At 40.0% G+C, this 27287-nt stretch overlaps 1 long non-coding RNA gene across 1 annotated transcript; it reads left to right on the top strand.

Moving 5' to 3' along the window:
- The first annotated feature begins 9930 nt into the window (after positions 1–9930).
- LOC111835286 (uncharacterized) lies at positions 9931–11354 on the top strand. The gene is made up of 4 exons (XR_002836205.2): positions 9931–10009; positions 10629–10731; positions 11103–11203; positions 11321–11354. It is a non-coding gene; the product is annotated as an uncharacterized lncRNA (long non-coding RNA).
- The last annotated feature ends 15933 nt before the right edge of the window (positions 11355–27287 follow it).

Below are 27287 nucleotides of genomic sequence, written 5' to 3'. Positions count from 1 at the left end.
TTTTATTTTTTGATAGATGCACAGATGCCCTGTACCTGTCTATGTAAAGGGGAAATAAATAGCATTCTGCACCATTTAAAAAGCCAGTCATCTGCAGTTTCCAAAAAAAATTTTAGCCATAGGCAATATGTGAAAGACCATAAAAGAAAAAATATTCCCAGCCAGGCAGAACTGGCAGAGCTATCCACAGAGCTCTTGATGAGGATTCCTGAATATCTAGGCAAGATCATGCTTTCATGGTCGTCTAGTGTTTTCTGATATTACATAGTGCCTTCATGGTCTTTTACTGTTTTCTGATATTACATAGTGCTTTCATGGTCGTCTACTGTTTTGTGATATTGCATAATGCTTTCATGGTCTTCTACTGTTTTCTGATATTACATAGTGCTTTCATGGTCTTTAGTGTTTTCTGATATTACATAATGCTTTCATGGTCTTATAGTGTTCCTGAATATCCGGGTAAGTAAAAACTGATTTGTTTTACAGACAGGACATTCTCATCAACATCAAACTCACTTGTGTTTCTCTTACAGAGGATCTCTTAAGCGATACAGATGACATAGGTTTCTGTAACAAGTTTATTGGAGCACTGGCAACATACGTGTTTGCCAACACAGGCCAGCAGTGTCCTTATCAATTTAACCCCGAAGGAGGTCAGGGAGACAGAGATTGTAGGTGATAAGGTCGTTATCCATGTGAGTGCCCAATAACTTGCTCACATTTTCATCACGTCTCAGTGACCTGAGACATCGATGCAGGACGCAGGTACACAATCGGTCATGTCTGAGAACTTGTCATCTTATCTTTATAGGTAAAGGATCATAAGACAGCTGGGTCTTTTGGTCGGGCAAACATAGCCCTGACTTCCAAAGAATACAAATGGTTCACGGGCTTTGCCCACATACGGTCCCTGCTGCCCGGTTTTACTTCCTATACAAACACCTTCTTCTTCTCATCCTCGGGCATGCCAATGAAAAAGATTAATGACAGGGTAATAGAGACGTGCCATGACTGTGGCATGTCCCGTCGCTTCACCATTTCGGAGATTAGGAGTGGTGTTTCGACATGCGTAAGTGAAAGTAGTGTTTTCTGATATTACATAATGCTTTCATGGTCTTCCAGTGTTTTCTGATGTTACAATGCTTTCATGGTCTTTTAATGTTTTCTGATATTACATAATGCTTTCATGGTCTCCAGTGATTTCTGATATTACATAGTGCTTTCATGGTCTTTATTGTTTTCTGATACTAAATGATGCTTTCATAGTCTTTATTGTTTTTATTGATATTACATGTTTTCAGAAACAATCGTAAAGCCTTTTTATTTACAGATAGTCTTAACTGTGATCAATTTGTCTTTGCCATTCACAGATTGAAAGGAACCTGCCGGAGGACCAAAGACGCAGGGTAGCACAAATGATGTGCCATAGTGTCGAGACTGCGGACCGGTTCTATGTCGTGGAGCCCGAGCTAGTAGAGTTGCACGCAGGCCGTGATTATCTGCGGCATGCCCTCGGCCTGAGCAAGGGTCCACGGCATAGTGCCGGTCCGCAGTCCGGGAAGTTTGCACATGGCAAATTGAAGGTGCCCGCATCCAAACGGCGGGCTCCCATGATTCTGTCCTCAGGTGGTTGAGAAGCGATTACGCTGTGAGCAAGGGACGAGCAGTGCATACATGGAGGTATCTTGTAGTGGAGTGGAGGCGCTGTCTGGCAGTCCAGCAGAAGAAGGTGACATCTCCTGTGCAGGAAAACACAAGTTAATCATGTTAGCAAGTAAACAGTGATAGTGAAACTGAAGTAGCATGTTTGTTTAATATAGTTGGTGATAATTTCACAGCTGGTGATAATGTGATGGCTGCTGAGGTTGATAAACATGCAGGCTCAAGTGAAGGCTTCCAGTTGCAGTTGGACGAGGAAGAGGACAACGATGTTGACATTGAAGTAAATTTCACCAGTTAAGTATTTTGAAAATTGGAGCATTATGCTAATATTTGTGGGCACAGCAATGCATATACATGTAAAACTAAAGAACATAAGAACATAAAGAGTTTACTAACGAACGAGAGGAGGCCATTCGGCCCATCAAGCTCATTTGGGGAGAACTTAACCAATAGCTCAGAGTTGTTAAAATCTTATCTAGCTCTGATTTAAAGGAACACATGGTTTTAGCTTCCGCTACACTAGCAGGAAGACTATTCCATATTCTAACTACACGCTGTGTAAAGAAGTGCTTCCTCAAATTTGTTTTAAAATGTTCTCCCGCTAATTTCCACTTATGGCCACGAGTTCTAGCATTTAGACTAATATTGAAATAGTCATTTGGCTGTACAGCATCCAGACCCATTACAATCTTATAGACCTGAATCATATCCCCCCTTAGTCTCCATTGCTCTACGCTAAACCAATTCACATTTTCTTTTGTCACAGATGCCTAGTCCTCTTCCAAAGTCTGTGCCATATACAAAAGTAATAAGGTTTTCAATGTAACTTTCCAGATATATTTTTAAATTTTTATGTTTGTGGTAATTGCACATGATTAAACTAATGTAATGTTCTTTCATATATCTCAGAACATTAAGCTCTGGTGAAAACTAGTGTACCCAGATACACTGAAAGACATGATGGCAGAACAATTTAAACCTTACATGAAGTCTGTGATAAAAACTGAAGCTGTTAGTATGCCATGAAATAATGCAATGTATTTCCTTGAAATTAGAAACAACTGAAACTGTTGTCTTTTCAGATCAACAAAGTTCTTAGTGATAGTCCAGAAGCTCTTAATATGTGCAAGGAACTGAAGCTCACTATAGATAACGTGATGGGACTATTGAAACAGATGCAACAGTAAGTGAACTTAACATCTAAAATATTTAAGGAGTACTACCATTTCTTTAGTGTGCTGGTTGTCACTGATGATATATGGCAGGGTTCTTCAACTCTGGAGCTTGATTCCAAATCCAGGCCATGTTTTCAGTTCTCCCAGGTAGTTGTTTAATAATTACTGATTTTAATTGGTCAGAGGCTTCACACCTGACTGACAGGTAAAGGAAGGCTGGAAAACCAGCAGTGCTTGGGCCTCAAGGACCGTGAGCTGAATAACCATGATATATCATTTGTTTTTGCTTCTCTATAGATCAGAGAAAGAAGCGGACGTTGCCATCGATTAAAGTTGTCCAGCACCAGAAATACAGTTTTTCTGTTAATCTCTGTTCTATTAAAAGTTTCAGTTGTGGGAAGTTGTTGTTTTTCATATTGAATGAAAATAGTTATGTTGACTATTTGCAAATAAAGAGTTTATTGTTATATCAGTGTCTGCAAGTTTTTTGTCTTCTCATCTGCACCAATTAATATAGATAGGTCACAGTAAGTCTTTTCTTTAAATAAAAGTGTTTGCTGCAATCAGTGTTTGTGAGATTTTTTTCTTTAAATAATTTTGCCAAGCATAAACTAGATATGTCTTAATCAATCTGCAATGTCTCGTGAGTGCAGATGTGACAGAAACATTTGAAATTAATTATGTTAGTAATTATGGTTTTGCTTAATATTAATACTAATGATGGCAACGATTCATGTCACTGAGCTAGTGTTTTCAGATATTAAATAATGCTTTCATGGTCCATAGTGTTTTCTGATACTACATAATGCTTTCATGGTTTTTATTGTTTTCTGATAAATGTTTTCATGGACAACCAGATTTGCACATTTAATTCCTGATATGGGCATAACCCTACCCAGATTTGCAATGTTTAATTTCTGAATTGAACACCTCTGTTTTCAGATATTAAATAATGCTTTCATGGACAACCGGGTTTGCACTGTTTAATTTCTGATATCGGCATAACCCTACCCAGATTTGCAATGTTTAATTTCTGAACTTAACATATCTATTTTCAGATATTAAATAATGCTTTCATGGTTTTTATTGTTTTCTGATATTAAATAATGCTTTCATGGACAACCAGATTTGCACATTTAATTCCTGATATGGGCATAACCGTACCCAGATTTGCAATGTTTAATTTCTGAATTGAACATCTCTGTTTTCAGATATTAAATAATGCTTTCATGGACAACCAGGTTTGCACTGTTTAATTTCTGATATGGGCATAACCCTTCCCAGATTTGCAATGTTTAATTTCTGAACTTACATCTATTGTCAGATATTAAATAATGCTTTCATGACATTTTATTTATTTCCTGATAATACATAATTATTTCATGAAATTTTGATAAATTGTGTTAGAGCGCCCCCTGGGTAAAACGCAGGGGCCTAACCGTAAAATATTTACCGACCAGGAATGCATTCAAATTGTACAGGTTTGCATTGGGCTGCAATGATTTACTGGAAATAAATCAGTGTTTTCATGGATGGGGCCTAATAGGGGGTTAGGGTTAGGGGTTAGGGTTACGGCTTATGGTTAGCGGTTATGGTTAGGGGTTATGGTTAGGGCTTAGGATTAGGGTTAGCGGTTATGGTTAGGGGTTATGGTTAGGGCTTAGGATTAGGGTTAGCGGTTATGGTTAGGGTTATGGATAGGGCTTAGGGTTAGCGGTTATGGATTACGGTTAGCGGTTATGGCTTAGGATTAGCGGTTATTGTATTGGCTTATGGTTAGCGGTTATGGTTAGGGCTTATGGTTATGGTTTAGGGTTTGCAGTTATGCTTATGGCTTATGGTTAATGGTTGGCAATAACTGATTTGCAATTTCTTTTCCATTTCTTTTTTACTAAGTGATTACATGGCTATAGTTATGATTATTAGTAGTTATGTTTATGGTTGTGGTTAAGTTTATAGTCACCAACTACCACTAACCACTGAACCATTTACAGTGTTTTAAGTCTTACGTTTTTGTCTAAGTAATTACAGATTGCTAAGTTATTAAGATGGTACCAGAAAAGTTATGTCACAGTTCTGGAATTGCTAAATTAGTAAGATGATGCCAGAAAAGTCACATAATTCCTAATCTGCTAAATTAGTAAGTTGGTACCAGAAAAGTCACATAGCAATACCTGAATTGCTAAGTTAGTAAGATGATACCAGAAACCACACATCACAATTTCGGAATTGCTACGTTAGTAATATGATACAGTCAATCATGAACAAAGATCTTCCAGTCAGGCAGAGACAGTACATGCACTCATAATCAAAAGCCTAGTGTTATGAAGTTAAGGAGGCACAATTTTAATAAACATGTATTGCAGTGATTGTAGAGCAGACGGTCTAGCTTCAGGAACACTTTGGTTCACCTCCCTAGGCCACTGCTACCTGTAGTTATGCCCTGTCAAAGGACTCCATTCACTTAACATTACCTACCATAGCAAATTCAAAGGGCCACTGCGGGACTTTGGTAAGGGCCACAGTCTTCAGACTTGTCAAACTTATTCGTGAACATATCTAGTTTACATTTGCCAAATTTCAGACCTCCAGCTCTAACCAAACTGCAGTTATGATCATTTTTCTTACGACGTCCCCTCTGAGCTTCGGCAGCCTTTCGACACGGCGTAGAGGGCCTAGACCCTTACCCCCATTTTTTGGGCCAGATGACGCAAAATATCAAATTGTGCTCCTGCCATATGTAGGGGGCATAATTCTAACAGACATGTATGGCAGGACTTTGCGCCGCTGATGTCCGGTGTCGGGAGAGCTTTGACCCGTCCTCCTACGTCGCTCCTCTGCCGAGATATCAGCTAATTGGCTCTAATATGGTGAGTGCCCATACGGCGCAGTCGTCCTCTTTAATGTTGGGAAACCCCTTTTATGGGCATCATGGGGGCATGATTTTAACAGACATGTATGGAGGGCCTTCTCTGGAGAGGCTCGTAGTTTCCGGTGAACTTTGACCCGTCGTCCTTCATCGCTGCTCCGTGGAGCCATTCCCTAATTGACGTTAATTGAAAAATCAATAACCCAGAAATGTGCCGTGTCAATTCTGGAAATGAGAATACGCCTAACAGTTCTGATGCACCACTTCTGATGGCACTCACCTGCTAATTTCAAATCAAGGAGGCATAATTTTAATGGACATGTATTTGAAGAATTGTACAGTATGCTGTCCAGTTTCATAAACATTTTGGATCATCTTCCTAGGTCACTGCTACATGAAGTTATGTCCTGTCAAAGGCAGCCATTCACTTAACATTGCCTACTGAAATTTAAAAATTAACTGTGGGACGTTGCTAAGAGCTACGGTCACGAAACTCAGCACACTCGTTACTGCAGGTATTTAGTTTGGGGGTGGAATTTCAGACCTCTAGCTCGTATGGCTTGGCCGTCACCCCCCATAATGCCTGAGAAATGGAGTCGATCATCTGGTTAAAGATCTTCCATCTAGGCAGATGAAAAACATACTTTATAATTAAGGAGGCATAATTTTAAAGGACATGTATAGGTGTAATTGAAGCTCATAATGTCTAGGTTCAGCAACACTTTGAACCATCTTCGTAGCTTTTATGGTCATGCAGTTATGCCCCCTTAAGTCATTTTGAGGCCTACACTGCATGACCAGCTTTGGACTACAACTGCCAACCTTAGCAAATTCAATAGGTCACTACAGGCCTTTGGTAAGGGTCACAGTCATAAAACTTGGCACAGTTCGTCCTGGACCTATGTAGTTTATGTGTGCCGAATTTCAGACCACTAGCTGGTTCAACTTAACCGTCACACCTCCTCATGTTAGTTTGAGGCCTAGTCAGAAAAAGAAAACACACATCACACTTCCAGAGTTGCTAAGTTAGTCAAATAAAACCAGAAAACAAATGTCACAGTTCTGAAGTTGCTAAGTTAGTAAGATGACACTGGAAAAGACACGTCTGTCACGGATCAACCCCGGGGATCCCCCGACTGATGTCACGAAGATCACGCCGCCGGGGATTCCTTGATCTTGCCTTCCCCGTTTTTTACGAACTGTCAGTCCTACGCCGCTATACCGGGTTGTCTGGTTTCTCCGGTTCTCGGTACATCAACCTACCGCAAGCTGTTGCTGATTATTTCCTAGATTAGGGAGACTATTTTAGCCATCGGATCTTGCACCCTGATGCGAGATCTTCAAGAATTATTCCTGAGTTCGAGCGTTTTCCTGTTTTTGCCTCTCCGTGTTTTCTGACCGTTTGTTCTGCCATTTTTGACTACAAGTTTTCTGTCCAGTCCCTTTTGATGCCTGACATGAATAGCCTGACCTTCGCCTGTACCCCGACTACGAGACCAGCCCAGCCCCCAAGACCGACTCCGTACATCGCCCGACCCCAGCCTGTCCCACGACTACGATCCAGCCTGCTCCTTTCAATTTTTCTGAGCGATACATTCGCCAGTAGACCTTCTGGTCTTCAGACAGTTTATTTTCTTTATTAATTAAAGTCCCTTGCAACGTCACACTGCAAGAGTTGCTAAGTTAGTCTAATGAAGCCAAAAAAGACACGTCACAGTTCCTAATCTGCTAAATTAGTCTAATGAAACCAGAAAAGAAACGTCACAGTTCCGAAGTTGCTAAGTTAGTAAGATGACACCAGAAAAGACACTTCACAGTTCCTAATTGGCTAAGTGAGTCTAATGAAACCAGAAAAGACACGTCACAGTTCCTAATTTGCTAGGTTAGTCTAATAAAACCTAAAAAGACATGTTGCAATTACAAAGTTGCTAACTTACTATAATGAAACCAGAAAAGACACGTCACAGTTCCTAATCTGCTAAATTAGTGTAATGAAACCAGAAAAGAGACGTCACACTTCCAAAGTTGCTAAGTTAGTCTAATGAAACCAGAAAAGACATGTCACAATTACAAACTTGCTAACTTAGGCCCAATCCCAATTCTACCCCTTACCCCTACACTTTCCCCTACCCCTCCGTTTGGCGCGTTCACGTGTAGGGGTAGGGGTGTCTCAATTCTCTTTTGATTGGAGGGGTAGGGGTAAGGGGAAGGGCTAGATAGCCCTCGAAACGAAGATTTTTCAGGACCTCACTTCAAACGAAGGGCTAAGACAAATTTACAACATGGCTGCCCACTCGAGCAAGCAGACCCATAAATGTTAAGTAATTTTTGCCATTAATAAGGATTTTCATTACATGTATATTACCATCAATCTTGTGTTTGTGTTTACGGTGATGTTCTGTAAAGAAACGTTTGAAAAAAAATCGCTAAAGTTTGCTTGCAGATAGCACTGATTGCACAATATTAGGAAATATATTTTTATGTCACATAACATTACCCGGTAACTGACTGCATGTGGTAACGCGTTGTTTTGTTTTGCTTACGGCCATATGTGTACATGTAAATGAACGGTGCTTACACTATTTGTACTTATTGCAACATGGCAACATTTTTGTAAATTATATTCTGTATAGGGACAGCTGAGGAAACCCGAAGGCTCATACGTTTTCGAGGTGAAAACGAACATCTGTTTTTAAAGTCCAAATACGGCGCAAAAAAACTTTGGGAGTGAGTAATCTTTACATGCTACGATGCTGACGGCGACATCTTGGAATTTGTGATAAACATCGGCGCATGTCCTCTGATGTAACATTAGGAGGTAGTGACAATGGATGATGACGTATAACAGTGTAGTAGTGATGTCCCATTTCTTAGGGGAATTTTTTTAACCCTACCCCTTTCCACTTCATTTCAAGGGGCAAGGGGAAGAAAATAGAATTGGGATTGGGCCTTACTATAGTGAAACCAGAAAAGACACGTCACAGTTCCGAAGTTGCTAAGTTAGTAAGATGACACCAGAAAAGACACGTCACAGTTCCTAATTTGCTAAGTTAGTCTGATGAAACCAGAAAAGACATGTCACAGTTGCTAATTTGCTAAATTAGTCCAATGAAACCAGAAAAGACATGTTGCAATTACAAAGTTGCTGACTTACTATAATGAAACCAGAAAACACACGTCACAGTTCCGACGTTGCTAAGTTAGTCAAATAAAACCAGAAAACAAACGTCACAGTTCCGAAGTTGCTAAGTTAGTCTGATGAAACCAGAAAAGACACGTCACAGTTCCTCATTTGCTAGGTTAGTCTAATGAAACCAGAAAAGACACATCACAAATACAAAGTTGCTAAGTTAGTCTGATGAAACCAGAAAAGACACGTCACAGTTCCTAATTTGCTAAGTTAGTCTGATGAAACCAGAAAAGACATGTCACAGTTGCTAATTTGCTAAATTAGTCCAATGAAACCAGAAAAGACACGTTGCAATTACAAAGTTGCTGACTTACTATAATGAAACCAGAAAACACACGTCACAGTTCCGACGTTGCTAAGTTAGTCAAATAAAACCAGAAAACAAACGTCACAGTTCCGAAGTTGCTAAGTTAGTCTGATGAAACCAGAAAAGACACGTCACAGTTCCTCATTTGCTAGGTTAGTCTAATGAAACCAGAAAAGACACATCACAAATACAAAGTTGCTAAGTTAGTCTGATGAAACCAGAAAAGACACGTCACAGTTCCTAATTTGCTATGTTAGTCTGATGAAACCAGAACAGATACGTCAGTTCCTAATCTGCTAGGTTAGTCTGATGAAACAAGAACAGATACGTCAGTTCCTAATCTGCTAGGTTAGTCTAATGAAACCAAAAAAGACACGTCACAGTTCCTAATTTGCTAAGTTAGTCCAATGAAACCAGAAAACACACGTCAGTTCCTAATCTGCTAAATTAGTCTAATGAAACCAGAAAAGACACATCACAATTACAAAGTTGCTAACTTACTATAAGGAAACCAGAAAACACACGTCACAGTTTCGTAATTGCTAAGTTAGTCTAATGAAACCAGAAAACACACATCACAATTATGAAGACTGTGCAATTACAGAAGTGCATGGTAGGTTGATGGTCACAGCATTAAATTACAGATTTATTAATGATATGTAAATATATTAATAGACTTTGGGCATTCATTGGGCAAAAATCTGTCATGTGACTGGGTGGGTCAGTACAAAAGCCTTGGTACTTTTTTGCACGCACAGAAAATCTTCGGAAAGCTGACAGGAAACATTATTATAAGCATTTTTTTGGTAAGTAATGTAAAATGTTCCTTAGTAGCATTTAATCTACAATAAGTTTTAAGGCATTTTACTGTTTATCTCAGAGTGAAACGCTTAGACTATAATGTTTAAATACGAGCGACAAGCTGCACCTGTCTTATACGTTTACGAGAAATGTTTGGTAGCCTAATGAAGATTAAAAACGTGCAGGGGCATAGGCATGTGATAGCATTTGACTAATAATCAAGTCTATTGAAGTTTTCCCAATGCTTGGAAACGTCTATAAGGTTCTTGATGAAGTTTAAAAAAGCTATGAAGCTTTAAGCTAGATAATGTTATTATGGCAATGCTATCATGTAATTGCTGCAATGCTATGAAGCTTCATGCTAGATAACGCAATTATGGAAATGCTATAATGTAATTACAGAAATGCTATGAAGCTTTAAGCTAGATAATGTAATTAAAGAAATATTATAATAAAATTACGGAAATGCTATAACATAATTACGGCAATGCTATGAAGCTTTACGGTAGATAGCGCAATTACGGAAAAAGTCATTCTAAGACACTTTATGGTGGCTTGTCTTATTTTGTATTGTCATATATTGTAATGGATGAAATATAAAAGCCTAATTTTAATCTTTTCCAGGGTAATCACAACCGTCATCATGGCAAAGATGATGGAAAAATCTGACAAATTAGGAAATCAAAAGAGTGTGTCATCTCAGACCGACATAACAGAAGAAGCTGACGTAAGTAACAGCAATTTATTGTCATATATAGACACACAGGTAAAACTAAAAACATATATGATTAAAGTTTTTGTCATAAGGTCAAAATACCTTGAGAATATCTGTGAGATTTTGAAAAGGCAAGCTGGTGAGGCATTGCACATATAAAAAAAACAGACATATATATATATATAAATCAATGTATACACTGTTGTTAAAAATATGTTTGTCCTGATTGATTTTAAGGCAGCATCTGAAAGGTTGAAGTCTGTCCTGGCTGATCTTGATGTCTGGAATCGTGTAATCGATGAGAGCACTGTAAAAACATTAATTAAATTTTATTAGTTGTTTAAAATTAAAAACATGAAACTGATTAAATACTTACCTTTAAGGTATGCCCATCTGTGAAAAATGATCCTCCCCTGCTAGAGTTGATGAAACAGTTGAAGACCAATCTACTTGATTTAAGCGATATTATTAATAATTTAATAAAGTAAGTTGCATCAAAACATTGAAATAGCTAATGTGCTACTGCCACTACTATTACTTTACCTGATACGGTTACTGTCGCTGGTGATTGATGTTTGCTGTCTGTCTGTCTAAATTTCAGGCATGACGATGCATCCGGGCCAACTGCTTTAGTCTCTACATATCAAAATGTTGTGTTTTAAGTTGTGATAAATAAAAGTTACTTAAGTTTCATCAGTGTCTGACTTTTTGATTTTCCATAATTCTTACTAGACAAGTGGGACTGCCTAACCCTAAGGGACCCCCTAATCTGAACCCTGAAGGACCCCCTAACCCTAAGGACTGCCTAACCCTATGGGATTCCCTAACCTAAAAACAACCAAAAACACCTCCCCCTCCTTTTTTTTCTTTTTCTTTCTTACCTTTCTTTTCTTTCTTCTCTGCTCTCTCATTTCTTATAAAGGCAGGAACTGGGAGATTTTCAATAAAGCTCACTTTTTATGAACATAAGTATTAATTAATTATATATTATTTATTTATTTATACAGGTAGATTTTTAATTTTAAAATTTTATATATGATATAGATTTTCCATTAAGGAAATAAAAATGAGTTGGTTATGACCTGCCTTCCTTGTTTGAAATATCGGACATAGCTAAAACACGGTAACACTTGTTTCAGAAAATAATAACATCATCTTTATTTTTGATCTTTGTGGGGCTTGTTATCTTGGTAGTCTTCCATTTCTTAGTAAGGTTCCACCTCAAATATAAGGGAATGAACATTAGAAGACTTAAAACAATCTGAATCTGAGTTTCTAGCCCAATAAACAATCTTACTCACCAAAGGCTTTTTCGGTTTCCGTGGTCTTTTTCAGTGGTATTTCCGTCATTTCTTGCTGTCCCCAGTAAAAGGGAATAGCATCCTAAAAACTACAATAGGTAAATCTGGTTTGATTAGAATTTGGAGCCCATTAATGGGAACACTATACTTACCAGGAATCTTCTCTGCTTTCGCCATCTCCGCCACTCTCGCTGTCTCCGCTGTTTCTAAATAAAACAGAAAGGGTAATAGCAAAACTGTATGGGATCAGAAAATAGGAACCCATTGACTGGGCATTATACTTACCAGGAATTGGTTCCACCTCCGCCGACTCCGCTGTGGCCGTCGTCTCTGCCAGGGAAGGACATACATCCCCATTAGGGAAACCTGAAAAGGAAAGAGGATTAATAGAAAAGGAAAAAAATAATAATTATTTAAATGTTGCCAGGGCACAATGAATATCTATGATAAATCATTACACTTTTCTAACCATAAAACCTAACTCTAACCGTAACCTTAACCCCTAATCCTAATTAGTAATAGACAACCAAGTTACGTAAAAGATACTTTTGATTTTATAAGCAAAATTACAGCTTTGGACCTCTCCGATAATTGCTCCCTGTTTACTATCGATATCGATAGTCTCTACACAAACATCGAAACCACGACCGGCCTGGCGGTGATTAGAGAGTGGTTTACTAGGTATCCAGATAGGAAACGACCAGATGAGTAAATTTTGGACTTATTGGAAATTAATTTGACCAAAAACGATTTTGAGTTTAATTACGAGGTTTTTTTGCAGGTTAAAGGAACCGCGATGGGCAAAAAGTTTGCTCCCTCTTATGCCAATATTTTTATGGCCAAGTGGGAAGAAGGGGCCTTAGCCTCTTACCCTATTAAACCGCTGCATTACTACCGATTCCTGGATGACATTTGGGGGAGTTTGGGGAGGCACACAGGAGGAATTTGTGGAATTCACTAATAATCTTAATAACTTCCATACTTAAAAATTAAATATAACTTACATAATTCAGAGGTTAATTTCTTGGACACAGTCACTTTCAAGGACAATAACTTTCACAATACCCACCAACTACGAACAAAAGTCTACTTCAAAGACACGGACACACAAGCCCTTTTACACAAAGGGAGTTATCACCCTAAACATACTTTTAAGGGTATTATCAAGTCCCAACTCCTCCGATTCCGTCGAATCTGCTCTCGACCAGAGAATTTTTGGGGGGTGATGAAAATTTTGTTGGGGATGTTTGAAAGACTTCCTCAAGGGGGAAACCAGGTTGAGTCAGGCCATTGCAGAAAATAATGACATCATCCCTTTTGTGTCCACTTTCTCTGACCAAAGTATTCTGTTGAAAATTTTAATAAATTTGTCTCTCAGGCTACAGTACTAAATTACCATAAGGTTATTTCAGCCTACAGAAAGAATAGCAACTTAAAAGACATATTAACCAGCAGCAAATTTACAATCTGGAGAAATACCTAAACAAACGCAATACCTTTCCCAGAATTTTTACCAAACCGCTTCATTATAAATCCTAGATCAAAAAAAATATTTACTATTTGGCCACCCCTAAAACAAGATATTTATAACTCTGTCTACCTAATTTATTGTCTAAAATGTACTAAGCAATATGTTGGGGAAACTAAAAACAACTTAAGGACTATAATGACCCAACATAGATACAACATAAGATTTTAATTATATTCTGGTTACTTCTGATTATTTTAAAACAGCATTATATTTAATTTTACTTTTCTAAGGCCCTGGTTGGCTCTTTTTGAAAAAAAAAAGCCCCACCCCCTTACCTTTTAAAAGAGGCCAGCTCCAACTGCCATCTACTTGGATGCTTGTTGCTCTATACAGAGACAGCATCTTATCCTGCTGGCATATTAAAGCCTATTCTCAGAGAGATCCTTTGGTATACTACTTGCTTTATCTACCACTTATTTAGTTCACATATATTTCGGTATAAAATATATATTTTTTGAAAGCTCAGTGAGCAAAACCGTTTTTTTTTTAAGAACAATTACCTTTTGTCTGTTTTTTAAAGAAGCCCGCCTGAAGAAGGTCCCAGGAAGACCGAAACGTCGCGACGGCTTGTTCACTGCACAAATAGCATTTTGGCCAACTAAATATATATTTTTTACCTTTTATTTTTTCTTTTTTCCATTTAAAAACAAACTTACAAGTCAAACCTTTACCTACCTGCATTACCTTACCTGTACCACAACCATAATACTTACCTTACCATTCCTTTACTGATATCCTCTTCATCTTCAGCTTGATGATGACAACCCCACAATGGGATGGCTGGACGGTGGTCTCGCAGACGCGGGCCTGCCACACGTGTTCAAACACCTCCCCCAAACAGATAAACACATGCAAATACACCTCCACGCTCCCTTCCAAGCACACGCAACAATTTTGAATGTCTGTATATCTTTTATTTTCTTTATTTCTGGTTGTGTCTTTGTATTTGTCCTTTTTTGGCTGTATTTCAAATGCCTTTTTTTTACTTTTCTTGCCTTATGTGCTTTTTACATTACTCCTCTTTCTTAGCCTCTCTGTCCCACTGTTGTCTCCCCCTTTGTTTTTTTTCTCTCTCTCTTCCTTCTTCCTCTTTAATCTCTCTCCCTACCCCTTTTCTTCACTCATTTTCCTAATCTATCACTCCCTTCCGGGCAGCACAGCAACTGAAATATTTTGCATGTATTAAATGAAATACAATAAATATACGAATAAAATGAAATTGACCAACATGAAGGGCCTATACACAGTTTATAGAGCCCCTCATGGTAAAGCAAATATGTCTAAAACAGCAGTGTATTCAGACCATTATTCTGCTTGCGAAAGCTGCCGGACAGGACACATTAAAAAAAAAAAAGAGACCGATCTGCTCCTCATCCAGGCCGATATTTGGATTACCGTGCATGTAGACAGGATGTCTTTACCTATGCAGACGCGGTCAACAACAGCATATATAGAGAACCACATCCCACTAACCGCAATAATTCCCACCAATGGTCTACTAAACCACAATTTTTGAACCGCGGGCCCAATGGGGGCCCGCAAAAACAACTTCTTTCATGAATGCGCCTAGAACAGGCACTAGGGATAGGGCATGGCACCAGCCCTCAGGGTTCATCACCCTGAAACAGAGAAAACCATTTAATAACAATAAGCCCCAGTACGAAGAGGACCCAGAGTTGTTCCAAACAACTCGGGCCATCTTCAACATTATCAAACTAGTGCACCACAAAAACAATGTACAGAAGGACCAACCTCCATCCATTACCAAACTACAGCAGCTCCTGGCAGAGATCATCAGGCCTGCATTGCCAACCCCTACGGCCCGGGCCCTGGTGGAGGGAAATGCCAGGAACTGGGCTTACATCACCGTTCAAATACTCAGACAACATTATGAGGACACATTGAAGGAAAAATTAGCTGAGCTCCAGCAGCTCTCTCCCCAGGGCTGGGAAGACTGCTACAATGTCGCCATTAACTGGGCAAAGAGATGCATTGGAAATAGGCTTAAGGACAAAACGCTGCATGAGACCCACGCGTTGCTGCAGAGCCAGTGGCAGGTTTCAGTGCCTGCGGCTGGCCCTGGGGTGGGGCGTGAGGAGCAGCAGATTACTACTGACCCACACCCTAGCTCTCCCACGGTGATCAGACCTACGCACTTGAGGGAGATCCAGGCTCAAGTCCATAGGTCGGCAGATGCGCAGTCCCAAGCCTCCCTACACAGTCCAGTCAGGGTCAGGGATACTATAACGGCCTCCACCATGACTGATCAGAGGCCTGATTGGTCCCCCTATAGAGAAATAGAGACAGAGGATCCCCTGGATCTCTTACTAGAGGCTGCAGCTGTCTCCACACCATTTAGACACATTATGGATGACCCCCCACAGGAACAACTAACCCCACGTGATTCACCTCAGGGGGAGCAGGCTGCTCCCGGTGGATTTGCACGGGGATGATGAGACGCCCAGTCCTCCTAACACACAATAAACAACAACACTGAGCCCGGATAAGGTCATCAGCCTGAGACTGGCTACCCAGTCCCGACTGAGTATTGTACCTACCGTGGCGGCATCGTCTAGTGCACAGCAGCATTCTCCTGGGCTTAAATCTAACATACAGCCACATACATCCCGCAAACAGTTAGAATGGCAATTGGATGTACGCAAAAAATGGTTGCTTCTGGGGGACTCTAACCTGTCCAAAATCTAATCTTACAGTAATAAGGATCTCCAAATTGAAAGCTACCCAGATGCCATATTTAAAAATATAGAGACCATCATAGGCTAAACTGCCGGCTCAATGTGGGTGGAACATGTGATACTATCCCTTGGCATTAATAATCGAGCGCAGAGTGCCAAAGACACTGCCATCAAACAAATGCAGGCAGCGTTGAGAACAGCGAAACACAAATTTTCCCTTGCACAGATTTTGGTCCCCGAGATTAATTATTCACCACTGCTCCCACAAAAGGAGCAGGCACAGCTTAACATTGTAAATGATTACATCACTGCTAACTCAAAAAACATTTCAAACCCAGGGCCAGGATCTTCTATATGCTCCCAAAGATACATAAAGACCCATCCAAATGGAGCAAACCTTACGAAATCCCCCCAGGTCGTCCCATAGTGTCAGACTGCAGCAGTGAGACATACTATACAGCTGAGTTTTTAGATTATTACTTAAACCCACTTTCAGTCAGCCATCCTAGTTATATTGGGGACACATGACTTTTTTGACAAGGTCAAACAATTGGACATTCCTGTACAGGTTATCTTGCTCACTATGGACATAGCCTTTACATGAATATTGACATTCAGGAGGGCATACAGGCCATTAGCAACATTTTTATAAAGCATCCAGATAAAAAAAGACCGGATAAATAATTACTGCAACTGCTGGAACTTAATCTAAGGAGGAACGACTTTGAATTCAATGGGGAATTCTTCCTCCAAATTAAAGGCACGGCGATGGGCAAGAAATTTGCCCCCGCTTATGCCAACATATTTATGACAGAATGGGAAAATGCAGCCCTCTCCTGTTGACAGAAACAACCCCTTTATTATTATAGATACTTGGACAACATCTGTGGAGTGTGGACACACTCCCAGAATTAATTCAATGACTTCGTGGCCACTTTGAATAATTTTAATCCACACTCAGTTTGCAGTCAATAGATTTCTTGGACACTACAACTTATAAGGGTCCCAACTTCAACTCCTCCTGCCGGTTGGACATAACCTCGTCTCATAACCATAATCGCAATCATAAACCTAACCACTAACCATAACCGTTATCCGTACCATGACCACATTACCAGTCCTCACCACAAACCTATATCACTACCACAACCTTAAACCATAACCTGAACCATAAAACCTAACATTAACCATAACTTGAAACTTAACAATAACCACTAACCATAACCATCTCACACCACTAAGGGTGCCAATTGTACCACCATTATGGGGCATTTTCAGTTGTGGCCCGAAGATCACGGTGATTCTCCGCATCTCACCAATATTGAGGAATAAGTGTGCCGAGTGGCATGAGTGTGGCCTTTACCAAAATCCCGCAGTGACCTTTTTGAATTTAAGGTTGGCAATACAAGTGAATGGGGACACTAGATCTCAAACTAACATGAGGGGCCATCACGGCCGAGCCGTACAAGCTAGAGGTCTGAAATTTGGCACACATGAACTAGCCATATTGAGGAATAGTGCTGAGTGGCATTAGTGTAGCCCTTACCAAAGGCCCGCAGTGACCTTTGGAATTTACCAAGGTCGGCGATTTTTAGTCAATGGAGGCACCCCACCTGTCATTTCGTAGGAAACCATTTAAACAATTACTGAAACTAGTCATTATACCCATCAATTTCATCTATACATGTCTTAAGATTATGCCTCCGTAATTTAGTTTCATGAGCGCAGCACTTACAAAACATGTTTGGTGGATCTGTGAATTTAATTCTTTTAAGGCACTGAGAGGCAAAAAGGCGCAAGGTGACTTAGGGTGTCTTGTAGCTGAACCCTGTGACCTAGGGGTCTGAAAATTCACGCAGATAAACTAGGTCGATGTTTGAAGAAGTGTGCCAAATTTCAAGAGTGCAGCACTTACCATACAGCTGCAGTAGGCTTTTAAATGTGCTAAAGTAGCTAATTTAAGCCTATGGGACAACATTTACTTTTGGCTGAAAACAAACATGAGGGGGCTTCACGGCCGAGCCATATGAGCTAGTGGTCTGAAATACGGCATACACAAACTAGGTCTCAGCATGAATTACTGTCCTAAGTTTCATGAGCATGTTTTCATGTTTCTTACAGAACATGTTTGGTGGACCTGTAAATTTATGTTTTTAATTCACTTTTATGGGGAAAGGGGGCAGGTTACTTGAGGGGGTCCTTCGACAAACCTTGGTCCAGATACTTAGACATCCTGCAGTTTAAATATTTATATTATGGTCAACTATCAATTAGCGTATAACTCATTGCAGGAGCAACATAAAAGGATAATTCAAAATGCATGTGAAAGTGGACATTCTCCCCTTCATGGCCATATAACGGTCTCGGACTTTTCTTGAGGTATCTATGTAAAATCACCAGAAATTGTATTTCATTGATTTGCGCCAGCATTTTATTTCACAGGGCGTAGTGCAGTGCAGTGAGCGGCACGCTAACGTTCCTCATTAGTGCAAGGTCGTGTCAGTAGAGTATAGTGGCCGAATTGTCGTCTTCATTTCGAAGTTTTTCCCCAGCATTTGGTAAGTACTTTACGATTTTTAAACAATGCATTATTTAAGGTTTCAAAGTAACTATGTTTTATCACTTTTTAGTTTTCATGTTTAGACAAACTTAATCTAAGGGTTTGAAATGAATGCTGCTTTTAAAATGTATTGCTTTTTAGTTGCATGTTTAGACAAACGTAATCTGATGGTTTGAAATTATTGCTGCTTTAGTTACATGTTTAGACAAACAATCTAACGGTTTGAAATGAATGCTGCTTTTAAAATGTATGTCACTGTTTAGTTACATGTCTAGACAAACTTAATCTGCCGGTTTGAAATGAATGCTGCTTTTACAATGTATGTCACTGTTTATTTACATGTTTAGACAAACTTAATCTGACGGTTTGAAATTAATGCTGCTTTTACAAAGTATGTTGCTGTTCAGTTTCATGTTTATAAAAACTTTAATTAACAACCTGCACCATTACAACAGTCGATCGTGCTGGTGCCACTTTAAAGTGAAGTGTGTAGTTGCCTAATGCTACAGAGGGAGCCACGTCAAATAGCCGCGGCCGTGTGAATGGCATGCGAATGGCGTACGGCTGCCCTATGGACGGCGTAGTCCCCCCTCCCTCTCAAGCCAGATAGGCGTGTCAAGATTTCACAGTAAACACGCCTATTTATTCATTTACCTGGTGTCACCACTAGATGGAGCTTCGTTCTCAAGAACGTTAACACAAGCCAGCAATCTAGCTGCGCTGAGTTGCAATCACGTGATTTTAACCACCCACCCCCACCGAACTGACGCTATCAAACTGCACTACAGAAATGAAGATCGCGGCTTAATGGACTATTCGCGGTAAGTGGTGTTTTATTTTATAAAATTTGTTTGGGGTAGTTTACAGGTTATTTCCCAGTTTAGTTTTTTATTGGCCGTTTCGAAAATCACTGGCAGCAACAGCAGCGGTCAGATGTGACTTTAGATAACTTAATGATCTGTTTACCAAGTCTGGAGTTAACATTACAGCTTACTGTCAGTGTCACAAACTAACAATACAATGTCACTCCTCTTTTCCTCAAAAAGACGCTAAAGCTTCAAAAATACTATTAATGTCCCTATTACAAAAACTGCACTACTCGAGAAACATACAGTAAATGTGTTTGTGCTCTCTGAAAATGCATTTATTTATTCTTTGGGTAAGAGTTAATCTGCAGGTTATTTTTGTGACTGGAATATAATGTGATGTAGTTCATGAGGGACAGAAGATAAGGATAGCTGTACAGGAGCTAGCGAGCTAAACGCTCATAACCAGGTTTATATTTTTCCCATTTTTTGCATGGTAGTTTTGCAACGCATACTGTACAGTACAGTGTATATACTGCTCATATACAGTATGAATGTTATATTGCTTAACTTATTTGTATAAAAAGCGCAGTTTATTTACATTACAGATTTCCCAAAACAGTATTTTACACACTCTGTGTTACATAGGTTTATTAGTATATTTTCTTTTTTTATCTTAACTAGATATTCTGTAAAGCGTATTTACAGTATCTTTTTCTTCACTAAATTCTCCTGTTCTCTTTAAGCAGAGCTCCGCTATGGAGGATTGGGTCAGACGGGTGACGGCTGGCCTTTTGGAGCTACTGGAGGAGCCTGAACAAGCTGTTGAGGGAGCTGGAATGACGTCACAGTGCAACAGATCTAGAATGATGTTTGGTCAGGTCTATATTCTGAACATAGAATTGAAAAACGTCTGACAGTTTGGCGGAAACAAAGACTTAAACTGTTGCATCTTTGATAGTTTTTAAAAAAATAATATTTTAGTATAAAAGAACCAGATAGAGACTAATCAGCAGATGGTGTTATCCGGGTATTTTAATGACCTTTAAGCAAAATGCAACATGTACTGTATTGTATGTTTTAGACAAATTACTGTTTGAACTCTGACTATTTTTGGAAGAATAAATTTTTAAGTCATGTTTGCGTGTTTTAATTGTTGGGGATTTTGTTGAGGTATTGAAAAAAAAAAACATTTACTTGAACCAACTACTTCAATGGGCAGAAAATGGGAGACATTCTTAAATTCAGTCTGTCTGAATCATTATAAACGCCATATTTGGGAACCATGTTCAACACTAGCATCCCTGAAAAAATCAAGCTCTCCTCACAAGGAACCCCCCCCTCACTCCCCACACAAGCTGCTCGCAGCCTCCTCAGCGCCGATCAACACTTATTGTTTTGCAAATGAAGCGAGTTTCACGGTTTCAACCTCGAGTGAGCACAAAGACGTTTTTCTAAGAGTGTGGTCTGAGGAATCATGAAATACAGGTTGTAATATATCATACAGTAATTTGAAATACAGTTCAATCCCCATTTCTCGTGATTCGGCAATTGCGATTTCAGTTTTCCCACCGTCAGCCAAATATATTACGGCGCAAACAGTGTAGACAGTGTTTATTTTGCTGACCATTACAAAACTGCCATGTCCACAAAACAGTGCATCTTTAATAAGCCATGTTTACAAACATAGCTATAGTGTACAGTACAGTATGTGCGCTGGTAGGGATTACATTTCTTCATCAGTTCATTTTCCACTGTGCCCCCCATTGTTTTTCACTATCATTCTCAGTACATTATGAAGTCCGGTGATTAATGTACTGCAGAAGTCTTGTGTGACTTTTGTCTCCCAAAAAGCCTCAATGGCATGAATGAGCTCTTCTTTTGTACCCGGCTTTGCCTCCTTTCGGATGAAGTCTTTCATCGAGTGCCAGACAAGCTCGATAGGGTTCAAATCCGGTGATTCTGGCGGAGTCTTCACCCAGTTGATTCCCTCTGCCGCAATGCATGATGCAGCAGCAGTGTGCTTTGGATCGTTATCCTGGAAGGAGCGATGATGCGGTCCAAAATATTTTCTTATATATGGTCCTGCAGCTGCTTTGATTATGGAATCTTCAAAAAACTGTCTGTCCATAATTCCTTCAAAAATTACAATAGGCCCTGCTCCATATCTTGAAATCATTCCCCAGACATGGACCTTCAATGGATGTTTAGGCCGTGGTTTGCAAGCCAAATGTCCCTTTTTTTGGAAACTCTGTCGGGCATAGTGCTCCAGAGCTACTGTTGTTTCGTCTGTAAACAACACATCACCCCATATCTCCCCCGACTCCATCCACTGAAGAGCTTGGTTTAGCCGTGCCTCCTTACTGCGGTCTCTCATCAGTTTTCTGCGAGCTCGGCGAACACTGGTGATACTCAGATGAACGCCAAAGTCTTTGAAAACTTTCTGCTGCACTTGCCGGGCGGTCATCTCATCATTAGCCAGGGTCATGTCGTCAATAGCCTTCAGGATATTGCTGCAGAAATCAGAGATAACCATTAGACAAAAACAAACATAACTTGTTCTATGAATAACAGTATCACACACTTGTTCAGTATTTGCTCATTCTTTTTATTACTTACTGGTGTAGTTTCTTTGGATAAGAACGTCGAGGATGTCTCTCCTTGTAGTGATATCGCACAACACGAAGCAAAACCTTAATCCCCAATCCTGCAAAATGCTGCTGTATCTGCTGTGCTGATTTTCCACAGGCCCGCATTTGTCGAATTTGTTGTGAGCACAGTTGAGTGATGTGCGGCATCTTCACAACACAATACAGTCGTTAAAAAGGTGAATAATCGCAGTGGTTGATCTGCGCAAAATTTAATAGCGCACAAATGGCCGCATCTCATTCTGGTTGGCTAAAATATTTACAGGTTGCTAACCAATTGGATTCTGCTGTATTTGGTTATAATCAGGGAGCGGCCATCTGACATACATTCAGCATGTACAGGAGGAGGCTCTGCCATATGTATCAGTTGTATCCCTTTTAAAGCCCTTTGGGCATCCCCCCCCCCTTTCTCGGTACCTTCCGTGTACGTGACAACCACCTGTGTGGTTCCAGCCGGCTCGTACTGTTCTTGGCCTTCTGGAAGGCTAAAAGATAAGTAGGGGCCGCTGATGTTCTCTGTCGCCCCCCCCCCCCCCCATCTGTTCCGATTAGGTAGCCTTGGCTTGCCGGCGCGCCAGTCAGTTCTTGTTTTGACTAGTTACAGCCTTATAGAATCATTCCCTTTATTTTATTAATTATTCCCTCAATTGATGGAGACGCCCTGCTCCAACAACTGTCATGCGGAGATTTCCAGATCTCACAGCGGACCACTGGTTCCGGATCAGAAATAAGATCAACGAACGACTGAGAAGTCCACGTAAAGTTGACCCTGAACAGTCACGGGCTGGCTATACTAGGACTTGATGTTTGTTTTCATTTTCATTGTTTTCATTTCATTTCAGTGTAGCTATATTTTTTTTAATAAAACTTCATTTTTCATACAGCGTTGGCTTAATTTGTGATTGAGACAAATGGGTTTAATTGAAATAATTTATATTGGTAGGAGTAAATCAGGCTCTAGCAACCTTGGACAAATAAACCATGTTTAACACTAGCATCCCTGAAAAAATCAAGCTCCCTCACAAGGAGCCCCCGCCTCTCACTCCCCACACAAGCTGCTCGCATCCTCGTCAGCGCCGATCAACACTTATTGTTTTGTAAATGAAGCGAGTTTCACGGTTTCAACCTCGAGTCAGCACAGAGACGTTTTTCTAACAGTGTGGTCTAAGGAATATCTTAATTTGAAATACAATTCAACCCCATCTCTCGTGATTCGGCAATTGCGATTTCAGTTTCCCATCAGCCAAATATATTACGCTGCAAAAAACTTACTTTCGCATGTGTGTTCATGTGTCTCCATATCACATTCATTCGATTATAATTCTAATTATAAATATTGTGTGGGGAGTGAGGGGTGGTCCACCAAAGGTTCCGAAAAATTTCGTAGACCTCAGGAATGCCAGTGTTAACACTAGCATCCCTGAAAAAATCAAGCTCTCCGCACAAAGAGCCCCCCCCCTCACTCCCCACAGACATAAACTGTATTGATATTTATTATCATTATATAAACGAATGAATGACATACGGAAACAAACACACGCACACAAAAGTCTTTTTTGTTTGCGCCGTAATATATTTGGACCACCGTCTTGTCTTTACAACTGAATAAGGTGACGCAGATTGTTGCAGACATAAACTGTATCTATATTTACTGTATAACTAGAAATATAACCGAATGAATGTGATATGGAGACATATGAACACACATGCGTAAGTCTTTTTTGTTTGCGCCCTAATATATATTGGCGCTAATGCGGCCAGCTTGTGTGGGGAGTTGGGGGGGGCTCCACCAGAGGCTCCAAAAATTTTCGGAGCTTTCAGGGATTCTAGTGTTAATGGCGCATGCAATCTGGAACAAATGTCTGCCCATACAGATCAGTATTTCTTTTGTCATTTAACCATGCATAATGCTCCCCCATCAAAAAATCTGATGAGGCATTAATCACTTATCACAACTGTGAATAGATGTGGCAGAAGAGACAGATTAATTACCTTTGTAATGCCAATTTTTGACTATAAGTAAAAAAAAAACATCAGCGAAAACATCATCAAAAATATAACGAAAACAAACCCAAGCAGAAGTTACATTTTGAGCATAACTTTGCAGCAAAATAGTATTTATCAGTATACTAAATGGAACTAGGTAAAATACACCGTATTGTAAAATACTGTACATAGCCCGCATTTGTATTCCGTACCTACAATGATCGGTATACTGTAGATAAATTACTGACGTTACCGTGTCTTTAAGGATCATTAAGCATGTCTTGAAAAATACTTCACTAACTACTGTAGTTTTATTAATTCATTATTTAATAATAAATAGCATAATCATCATGGGTTGTGTATTGAGTGATTTAACAAATCTGTTTTATTAATCAGTTTGTTGTTGTTTTTTTACCACGTCATCTATCTATGAAACTATGTTTGCAATAAAAGAACTGCCTGTACTGTACTGTATATTAAAGATACGGTGCAGTTAACTGTGCCAGTCAATGCTCCACCTGGCGGGATTATACAGCATTGCAACCATCTTTTTAGAAAGCGCATGGGGCGTTTATGGGGCGGGGCTTCGTTTACTGCGTCATCGCGGGGGATCACATTCCGTGCACGGATCGTGCATTGACCTCGCATGGTTCTGCCATGGACCCGTCACGCTCCAGGCGGCTATTTGACGTGGCTCCACACTGCGAGCGGCGAGAGCGTCAAAGCGACCGGAAGTAATTTATTCTCTATGGGAGGGAGCGTCGGGAGGCGTCGAGGAGCGGTGCAACCAATGGGAATGTAGAGATGCTCCGCTAAAGAGAGCGCCGCAGAACATAAGCGTGTAAACTTTTGTTCCGACCCAACCGTTCCTAGGCACAATGAAGGAGAGACTTATTATTGCTGTGACCGGGTACCCAGTTATACATGATGTGTCTCTGTTTGCATACAGGGACATAAAAAAAAAATGAGGCATGGACCAGAGTGTCCAAAACAATCGGTGTTCCAGGTGAGATGGTGAAGTGCATAATATATTTTTTTGTAGTAATTTTGGCGCCATAGCAGAGAAAACAGTGCAAATTGTCGGTAATGTTAAACCTATTTATAGCATTAGTGTTTGTCAAAACATAATTATGTGTTTTAGTAGAACTGTTGTTAAAAAGTTCTCAGAGTCTGGCATTCTGGGTGGCCTTGTCCCCGCCCACTCTATGATGTCAGAGAGCGTCTCCGGCGTTGGCTAGCGTCGCGTTCAGGGCGGCGGGAGCGACGGCTGGCGTCTTTGACGCTTGCGGTGTGAACATAGCATAACAGTTACATCAACCACTGTCCATACGTGTATTACCACTAGGTGCATCAGTTTTTCCAACAATAGGTGTGCAATCTCAACCTGTAATTGAAATTGAATAGTTAAATAATTAAATACTGTGCCACTCGATGGATAAAGCAATGAAATAAACTCTGAACCATATGTAATCTAATGTGTTTATTTCTATAATTTTTTTTTTGTTGTTTTTAGGTAGTTGTTTCCAACATGCCCCGCAAAGCCCATGCCTGTCCTCTGTGTAAGGTGACATATATTAACTCTTTCACTGTCGCCGCCTAGTGGTTCGGACGCATACGTCCGGATTTTCAATAACAAAAAGAAATGACGTTCAATAAAAGAAACAAATGTATCAAATCAACCAAAAACAGCTTGTTACACTACAAAAAACCTTTCAGATAATATCTGTAGAAAGTTGCGCAATTTTTGTGCCATGGTTTTTTTGTAACAAGTAAAAATAAAATGACCATGGTAGCCATCTTTAAACAGGTCGAGTGTCAGGAAGTAAAATATAAGTGTTAATAAAATGAAAACTAAGCACTTCAAACTATTTCTTTCACGGCCAATACTTCATAAACCGTCACAGTATTGACAAAACACGCATTTTTCCATAAATATGACTGTAATGCTCTCAAATAGCTTGCTCACTCATCGCGGAAAAATGTCAGTCGGCATTCTGTACATTCGTGCAATGTTTTTCATCTTCGGAGTTTTAGAAGAAAACCAATGAATAAAATGACAGTTACCCTCGTTTGAAAGCTTGATCTCTTATGTACATAAATCAATCACTGTAATCCTTCATTGTCAAGTATTTTTTCAGATATATGCTCTGCTTCCCTGCTAGCACATTATTTTTTATGCACTGAACCTTTGCCCATGGTTATGTTTCACCATAATAAACTTTTTACATGAACATCAAATTACAGTGTCATTTGCTTCATCCAATAGAGGTGTGTCTAAGGTTTGCAAAATGGTATGGGATGTGCTGATTGGGCATTGTTTTTTGCGCTGGGGACATGAATGCGCAACTCATTCTCTGCAGGTGCAGTATTTGTGGGAGTGTCTCGAGTACGCATTGCGCACGTAGTCTCCGTGAGTTTACCCAGTTATTTTCGGACAACAACTTTTTTGACTGAAGAAAAATGGCTCGGATGACTTTCACTGTTGAGAAAGCACAGAAGATGATTTTGAAGAGTGGTTCGGGGGAAGAAAGTGTCGCTTTTATCCATTGATTCGATGGAGGAGGACGCTTTTTTGCGCGGAGAGGATGCAACGCTCGACATAAGTACATTTATTTACAGTTTACATTTTACTCTTTTATTCTATAGATTTTTATAATTCCGTGATTCAGCAAATTACAATTAACATTTGCTTTGGTAACACTTGTATTGTGGTACATTGGGAAAAGTTCCGCATCGCCTTTGTCAAGCTTTGAAGTGTGCAAAGTAATGCAGCGCTTTTGGCTTTCACTTGGGCAAAGTTACGCGGGGCTTTGTTTGGGCAGTTATGCGGGGCACTTGTCGGCCTTGTTTGAGCAAAGTTATGTACAGTACTTGTCGGCTTTGTTTGGGCAACATTATGTACGGTACTTGTCGGCTTTGTTTGGGCAAAGTTATGCGGGGCACTTGTCGGCTTTGTTTGGGCAAAGTTATGCGGGGCACTTGTCGGGCTTTGTTTGGGCACAGTTATGTGGGGCACTTGTCGGGCTTTGTTTGGGCACAG

This window comes from Paramormyrops kingsleyae, chromosome 25 (assembly GCF_048594095.1).
Source record: "Paramormyrops kingsleyae isolate MSU_618 chromosome 25, PKINGS_0.4, whole genome shotgun sequence".
In the NCBI taxonomy this organism is placed as follows: Eukaryota; Metazoa; Chordata; class Actinopteri; order Osteoglossiformes; family Mormyridae; genus Paramormyrops; species Paramormyrops kingsleyae.
The sequence above is the reverse complement of the archived record's forward strand: the minus strand, read 5'-3'. Positions and strand labels throughout refer to the sequence as shown.